The 8,452-nt window shown below is 48.1% G+C and overlaps 1 protein-coding gene across 1 annotated transcript in view; it reads right to left on the bottom strand.

Moving 5' to 3' along the window:
- Window positions 1-4,936: 4,936 nt before the first annotated feature.
- Window positions 4,937-8,452, bottom strand: part of LOC116809554 (myosin-16) — a 71,873-nt gene continuing 68,357 nt past the window's right edge. The window contains exon 43 of the mRNA XM_032753399.2: window positions 4,937-5,130. The gene's annotated coding sequence lies outside the window, so the exon portion shown is untranslated. The remainder of the gene's footprint in view (window positions 5,131-8,452) is intronic.

The raw sequence follows: 8,452 nt of genomic DNA, 5'->3' as shown, positions 1-8,452 counted from the left end.
TCACCCTTAGAATAAAGTCTGCACTCCATAACAAGTCACAGAGGTCTCTGTGATCTATCACCTTTGTCTCTGACCACATCGTCTATGTGGTAGACACTGGCTGCCCACACAACACCTTTCCCTACTTGGCTTCCCTACTTTTGTTCTGGTGGCTCTCAGGGAAGCTAGGCCCTCCCCAAGTCCAGGGAATGAACCACGATTGGTCCACGTCTAATGCAGCAAGCCAATTCCCACTTGCCACTAGTTGGTTTTGGGATGGCCGTGTGCCATCAATTTCTGCCAATCAACACTCACGAGTTCGTTTCATGGGGAGCTTCTGGAAAAAAATGTACTCCTTGATAAAAGGATGGCAAGTTCAGGCCGGGCACAGTGGCTCACGCCTGTAATCCCAGTACTTTGGGAGGCCAAGGCAGGCGGATCACAAGGTCAGGAGATCGAGACCGTCCTGGCTAACACGGTGAAACCCCGTCTCTACTAAAAATACAAAAAAATTAGCCGGGTGTGGTGGTGGGCGCGGGGGGGCCCGGGGGGGGGGGGGGCTGAGGCAGGAGAATGGCATGAACCCGGGAGGTGGAGCTTGCAGTGAGCCGAGATTGTGCCACTGCACTCCAGCCTGGGCACAGAGCGAGACTCTGTGTCAAAAAAAAAAAAAAAAAAGAGAGATGGTAAGTTCTCAGCTCACTACAAGCTCCGCCTCCGGGGTTCATGCCATTCTCCTGCCTCAGCCTCCTGAGTAGTTGGGACTGCAGACACCCGCCACCACGCCCTGCTAGTTTTTTGTATTTTTAGTAGTGACGGGGTTTCACCGCATTAGCCAGGATGGTCTTGATCTCCTGACCTCGTGATCCACCTGCCTCAGCCTCCCAAACTGCTGGGATTACAGGCGTGAACCACAGCGCCCGGCCATTATCTTTTTACTGGCTTAAACATGGCAGGGGAAGATATGATGCCTAACGCTGTGGCAATCACCTTGACAGGCCCAAGGATGCTGCAGGATGGAAAGGTGGAGACCTGGCGCTTTCACACTGCACTCATTCTGAAACCATCTGCTGGGGCAGGGTGGGGTGTGTGTGTGTGTGTGTGTGAGATTGTTAAATGTCTCTGCCACGTATGCCATTGTTGGCTCAGTGTGCTGCCACCTGCAGCCGAGCACACTCTTAGCTGACACACCCTACCTACCTCCTCCTGCTCTCCCACTCTTCCTTCCCACAAGCCCTCTTTCCCCTGGATGCCTAACTCCTACTCACCCTTAAGCTTCAGCAGAGACATGACTTCTTCCAGACACATTCCTTTATCCTCCAAGACTGGGCCGAGTGCCTCTTCTGTAGCACCCTGTACCTACTCCTACGGGAGCCTTTCTGATCACCAGATCTAATTCCCATAATGCATTTCTCCCTTCAGTCTGGTTACTTTATTGCTGCCTTATTTAAAGTTGGTTTTTAAAAACATCTGTAGGCCAGGCACAGTGGCTCACACCTGTAATCCCACCACTTTGGGAGGCCGAGGCAGGCGCGTCACCTGAGATCAGGAGTTCAAGACCAGCCTGGGCAACATGGTGAAACTAAATCTCTCTAAAAATCTCTACTAAAAATACAAAAATTAGCCAGGTGTGGTGGTGGACGCCTGTAATCCCAGCTACTTGGGAGGCTGAGGCATGAGAATCACTTGGACCTGGGAGGTGGAGGTTGCGGTGAGCTGAGATTGTGCTGTTGTACTCCAGCCTGGGCAACAAGAGCAGAACTCCGTCTCAAAAAAACAAAAACAAACAAAAAACATCTGTAGAGGGAAGTTTTATGGAAGTATCTGTAGAGGGAAGTTTTATGGAAGTATTACTGCAAAGCTACAGAACACATTTTTTATTAGCTTAAGCCAGGGCTCAGGAAGAAGTGGGAAGAAGAATCCCTTACAATAGCTGACAGGTTCCCTTTTAGCCTTTGATTCAACCATAACTCAAGGTTGACCTTTTCATGACAAATCCCTAGCCGGAGGACAAGTGTTGAAGTCCTACGGAATGCTAGAAGAAACTGGGCAAGTGTCTAATTGCAAAGTCACACTGCCGGGAAAGTGGAACCTGTATCTGTCTGACTTCAGAGTGTACAGATTTGACTTATGTAATTATAGAGGTGAAGGCTGGAGCAAAGTAAGGGCAAAATGCAGGGACATACATTCTCATTCAATATTAAGTGGGACTTTTTGACCATGATCATTAGTCAAAACTGGAATGGGGCTGGGCAAAATAGCTGGCTCACACCTGTAATCCCAGCACTGTGGGAGGCCAAGGCGGGAGAATCATTTGAGCCCAGGAGTTCAAAGCTAGTCTGGGCAACATACTGAGATCCCATCTCTACAAAAAACAAAGAAAAAAATCAGCTGGGTGTGGTGGTGTGCAGCTGTAGTCCAAGTTACTTAGGAGGCTGAGACAGGAGGGTCCCTTGAACCCGGGAGATTGAGGCTGCAGTGAGCTGTCATCACACCACTGCACTCCAGTCTGGGCAACAGAGTAAGACCCTGGTTTTGGTTTTGTTTTGTCTCAGAACAAAACTAAAAACTGGAATGGGCTGCCTTTTTTCACTGGGAAGGTTCACGTAGAAGTTGGATTATCATTTTTTTCAGGGATATTATGGAGGGGAATCCCCAGCTGCTTCAGAGTTGGTCTAGATGCCCTTTAAATGCCCCTTCCAGCCCTAGAATTTTCTAATATACAATTCTAAGATTCTGTGATTTGGTGTCTTCCGGGAAATCCACATGCAGCAGTTAGAGACCCTGCCACCAGAGGGCAGTGTTATCACATTTGGTCCAATTGCATAGAAGGAACCAAAGTTCTCTCCAGGGCTCCGACTAGAGAACGCCCAGTTTATTTTTTTGAGATAGGGTCTCGCTTTGTCACCCAGTCTGGAGTGCAGTGATGCAATCAGAGCTCACTGCAGCCTCGACCTCCCAGGCTCAAGTGATCCTCCTTCTTCAGGCTCCCAAGTAACCAGGAATACAGGCGTGTACCACCATGGTTGGCTAATTTTTACATTTTTTGTAGAGACAGGGTCTCAATATGTTGCCCAGATTGGTCTTGAATTCCTGGCCTCAAGTGATCCTCCTACCTCGGCCTCCCAAAGTTCTGGAATCACAGGCTTGAAACACCTTGCCCAGCCGAGAGTGCCAAGTTCAGAACTATCACAGGGTTGATGTGCCCTTGTGTGAAGGTGGAGAGGGACCCACCAAAGAAGTAGTGTTCCTCTCTCCACCACCCCAGACAGTGATTTCTGCTTGCCAACAGATTGGAGAGAAGTCAGAATGCTGGAAGACACGCCATTCCCAGAGAGCCAGTGTGTTCTGAGGGCTGGGAACTGGCAGGGAGCCCTCCCTCATGGCGTTGCCCCCACCGCAGCTCTCCAAAGACTAGGAGAGCAAGGAAAGGAAAGGGTCGAGGAGTATTAGAAGATCACAACGGAAACCCTACCACACGAGGGAAGGTTGACGGACTCAGGAATGTTCAGCCTAGAGAAGAGAAAAATTGTAGGAACCTATCTTGAGAACTCACTTCCATGAAGGTTGTTCTGTAGGGCTTTGGGTAGAAACACCAGGTCAGTGGCCGGGGCCAGTGGCTCATGCCTGTAATCCCAGCACTTTGGGCGGCTGAGGTGGGGGGATCACCTGAGGTTGGGAGTTTGAGTCCAGCTTGGCCAACATGGTGAAACCCCGTTTCTACTAAAAATACAAAAATTAGCCAGGCGTGGTGGCGCATGCCTGTAATCCCAGCTACTTGGGAGGCTGAGGCAGGAGAACCGCTTGAACCCGGGAGGCGGAGGTTGCAGTGAGCCGAGATCGCGCCATTGCACTCCCGGCTGGGTGACAGAGTGAGACTGTCTCAAAAAAATTTTAAAAAGGAAGAAATAGCAAGTCAGCATGCAGATGCCACCGGGGGGCAGGTCTCATCCGGATTGAAGGAAGAACTTTTTGGCAATGTCAGGAAGGACACTACCCTGGGAGGCAGCTCATTCTTTCATTTACTCTATATGTGTTTACTGTGTGCACACTTCAGCCCTGGCAGTCTCTAGGTGCTGAGGATATAGTAGTGAACAAAACAGCTAACTGCCTGCCCTCACGGAGCTGACCCATTGGTGTCTAGACATCCTGGGAGATGAGACGGAACGTGCAGGGGCCATGTGGAGCATTAGCTTGGATGGACTTGACCTGCTCCAGAGCTTCCCTAACTTTCTTGTCTTTAAGAAACCTAGTTTGTTTTCATTTCTATGACACTGACTTTCAAAATTTGGAAAGAACTTCACCAAGACTGTATTGTTTTCATGGTTTCCAGTAGAAGCAAGCCTGTGAATTAGTATATAGGGATGAAACCAAACTTTTTTATATGGCAGTGGTAAAAATTGCCTTTGGATAAGTCTTAGGAAAAGAAAATTTCTCCATTTAAAAACAAGCTCCAAGTCTAGTGTAGTGGCTCATGCCTGTAATCCCAACACTTTGGGAGGCTGAGGTGGGAGGATTGCTTGAGCCTAAGAATTCAAGACCTGTCAGAGCAACGTAGTGAGAACCCATCTCTAGAAAAATAAAAGTTAGCCTGGCATAGCTGCACATCGGTACTGCTACTGTACTGTACTAGAGGCAGAGGCAGGAAGATTGCCTGTACCCAGGAGTTCAAGGCTGCAGTGAGCCATGATTGTGCCACTGCACTCCAGCCCGAGCCACAGAGCAAGACTCTCTAAGAAAGCAAAGAAGCTCCAGTTGGTCTATTTTTTTAAAATGTTTCTTTTATTTAAGCTATATTGGGACATTAACATTGTCAACATGAGGAATTCTTTGTAGAGAACAGCCGGGTCACAGACATTACATATTCCGTCCTTGACATGAACATGTAGGAACTCAACTGAAACAGATCCATCATTACCGTCATCCAAATGCTTACTGCCGTCCCAGAGAAGCCCCACTCATTTTCATTCCTCTAATGGCAGGTTTTACATTCCCAAGCTCATTTTCCACCGTAGCACTCTTTATTCTTCACCACCTGTCTCTTCCTGGCTTGCACTTTCTTTTGCATAGTAAACATTCTCAGGACAGACCCAGTTTTCCGTTTTCATATTTTCTCCCTCTCAATGGACTGTAGCTGAGATCTGTATTACCCTGGACAGAGAGAGAGAGATAGTGAGCAAGGTGAGCAAGTCCATGTGGGTCAGAGCTGGGAGCTCTGACATCTTTGCTCCTGTCTTGCTGGAAAGACAGCTCCCTGGGATGCCTAGGAAGCTTCTGCAAAGGCTTCCTTCCTAGTAATGGATACTGTTGAGTTATACCTAGCTTGTTCTGCATGAGGTTTTGAGGGTTTAGAGACACCTTTGGGCATAATGTGCCCATACAAGTCATTGAGTGGGCTCAGAGTGCAGTGTGCTGGGATACAGAGCTCTCCCTGAGAGCCTGCCTGTGATGTGTCACAAGGGGTTTTGCTATTGTGATGTGACCATCTTTCAAAGAAAGAAAAGCTACTTCACGTCACATCCCACAAATGGATTTTTAAAATTAGTAAGGTTTCCTTATGGAGTTTATGGAATACTTGCACCCAGTAGAGCCATTCACAGCCTCACCCCTGCCTACCCTACCCTGCTAGCTTCATCCCCCACTGTGCTGCAGCTCTCTGGCCTCATCCTGAGCCCATCTACTCCAGCCAGCCTGTGCCCTTGCGCACATCCCACCTTTGCACTTTTGTGTGTGTTGGGCCTTCTATCTGGAATTCTCTTCTCTCCTCTGCCTGGTGAAGGATCGGTTTTATTTATTCTCTTAAATTTCTGTTAAAACATTTTATTTTTATGTTTTTAATTTTTTCTTTTCAGTTTTTTAAATTTTTTTATTTTTCTGGAGACAGAGTCTCGCTCTTGTTGCCCAGCCTCGCAGGTTCAAGCAATTCTCCTGCCTCAACCTCCTGAGTAGCTGGGATTACGAGGACCTGCCATCATGCCTGGCTTATTAAATAAAAACAAAATGGATGGATCAGGACATGGAGAGTAGACCCCAGAGGCACAGCCTCATCACCTCTGGGTGCCGGTGGCAGGATGGCAGCCTGATGGCATGGAAGTAGATCCTTGCTGTGACAGAGCAATTGTACCAGGTCCAGCCAAACCAGGGCAGGGGACCTGCTTTAAAGGATGTCTAATCCTGGAGCCTAAGACTCCTAGTGGAAGGAGCTGAACTGCCTTCTGAGTCTGGGTGTGCAGGAAGCCTCATGAGTAGTTCCCACCTAGGTCAGAGCTCACTGGGAGGGATCCCTTTCAGGTTTTTGCCCTGGAAGGAGATGGTTACACATTAATGCAGAGACAAGCTTCTGATTTCCTTATCTTCCTGACCTAACCATTATTTCAGGATTAAAGAATTCAGAAAAAGATTCTGTGCCCCATATTTTATCTCCTCCCTAAGCAAACGGTCAGATAAAGCTCAGCTTCACGTCAAAGTTCAATGGGGTTATCGCTTTTGGCCAAAACCCAAACTGACCGCCATTACTGAAAGATAGCGAATCGTAACTGAGCAGGGAACCTTACCCTCCTCACTAGGGACTGATTCAACAAGATGTTGATTCAGTGAGGCCAGATATAATTCCCAGAAGCCATGGAGGTTGGTGCTTGGGGTTCAGCCCCATCCCATCTCCCAAAGTGAACCAGTCTTTGATTTTTTGCTGCCCTGATTAATCCCACACAGAGGGCAACCATATCAATCTCCACAGTAACTTCAAATAAAAGATAACTTGCCTTTTCATAGCACAGGGTGTGTGTGACCATGAGCAAGTCACCAAACTTCTCCAAGCTCATTTTCCTCACCTGACAAATGGGGGATATTTATACCTACCTTGTAGGGTAGAAAAGAGAGTGAAAAGCATTTTCCATGCACTTAGCCACCACCACACTCATTTTTTACATTTTTTTGTAGGGATAGGGTCTTGCTATGTTGCCCAGGCTGGTCTCGAACTTCTGGCCTCAAGTGATCCTCCCACCTTGGCCTCCCAAAGTGTTGGGATTAGAGGTGCGAGACACTGTGCCCAGCCCTTTCAGTTGCCTTTTCTTTCTTAGCACTTGGCTCTTGTTAAAGGAGAAACCTCCACACCCTGGCTCCATGTATCTGGGTGGTTCTCAAACTCAGTCACACATCTGAGTCATCTGGAGGGCTTGCTAAATCACAGATGCTGGGCCCACCCCCGGAGCTGCTGATGCAGTAGGTCTGGAGCCAGGCCTAAGAATAGGCATTTCTAAGAACGTCCTAGGTGACACTGATGCTGCTAGTCCCGGGACCATGTTTTGGGATCCACTCCTCCAGAATCACATTCTGTGCCTTACTCTTCACTTTCCTTTTGCTTCTGTCCATGGGAAAAGGAGTGATTGATCTTGTTTTTGGAATAAGGAACCGGGAAGGCAGAGCTGAGCCCCATCTAATCTCTCCTTTTAGATCTACTCCCCTGGATGATGGGTTCTGATCATTCCTCTCCTGGGAATAGTGGCTGCTCCCCAGGGATCAAGCCTGCATTTGTTCAGTCCTGCAGGTTTTTTTTTTTTGTTTTTTGTTTTTTTGAGACAGAGTCTTGCTCTGTCACCCAGGCTGGAGTGCAGTGGCGCGATTTCGGCTCACTGCAACCTGTGCCTCCTGGATTCAAGCAATTCTAGTGCCTCAGCCTCCCGAGCAGCTGGGATTACAGGCGTATGCCACCACACCTGGCTAATTTTGTATTTTTAGTAGAGTTGGGGTTTCAGGTGTCTTTAATTTTGAGGCAAAGTACGAGGATGTCTACGGTGGACACACATTAAAGCCACATCCTCAATCTGGAATTATGGCATATTAAAACTGGTATTTGGGCCAGGCATGGTGGCTCATGCCTGTAATCCCAGCACTTTGGGAGGCCGAGGCAGGCGGATCACAAGGTCAAGAGATTGAGACCATCCTGGCCAACATGGTGAAACCCTGTCTCTACTAAACATACAAAAATTAGCTGGGCATGGTGGTGCGCACCTGTAGTCGTCCTAGCTACTCAGGAGAATTGCTTGAACCTGGGAGGCGGAGGTTGCAGTGAGCTGAAATCCCACCACTGCACTCCAGCCTGGTGACAGAGCAAGACTCCCTCTCAAATAAATAAATAAATAAAACTAGTATTTTGACTTTTTTTTCTTTGAGATGGGGCCTCACTGTGTTGCCCAGGCTGGAATGCAGTGGTATGATCATAGATCATTGTAACCTCAGACTCCTGGGCTCAAGGGATCCTCCTATCTCAGCCTCCTAAGTAACTGGGACTACAGGTGTGCACCACCAGGCCTGGTAACTTTTTTTTATTTTTGTAGAGACAGGGTTTCATTGTGTTGCCCAGGCTGGTCTTGAACTCCCGGGCTTAAACCATCTTCCCACCTTGGCCTCCGAAAGTACTAGGATTTACAGGCACGAGCCACTGTGCCTAGCCTATTTTAACTTTTATATATTT

This window comes from Hylobates moloch, unplaced genomic scaffold (assembly GCF_009828535.3).
Source record: "Hylobates moloch isolate HMO894 unplaced genomic scaffold, HMol_V3 SCAFFOLD_1, whole genome shotgun sequence".
Lineage (NCBI taxonomy): Eukaryota > Metazoa > Chordata > Mammalia > Primates > Hylobatidae > Hylobates > Hylobates moloch.
Note: the sequence above shows the minus strand (reverse complement) of the source record. Positions and strands in the feature narration are given on the sequence as shown.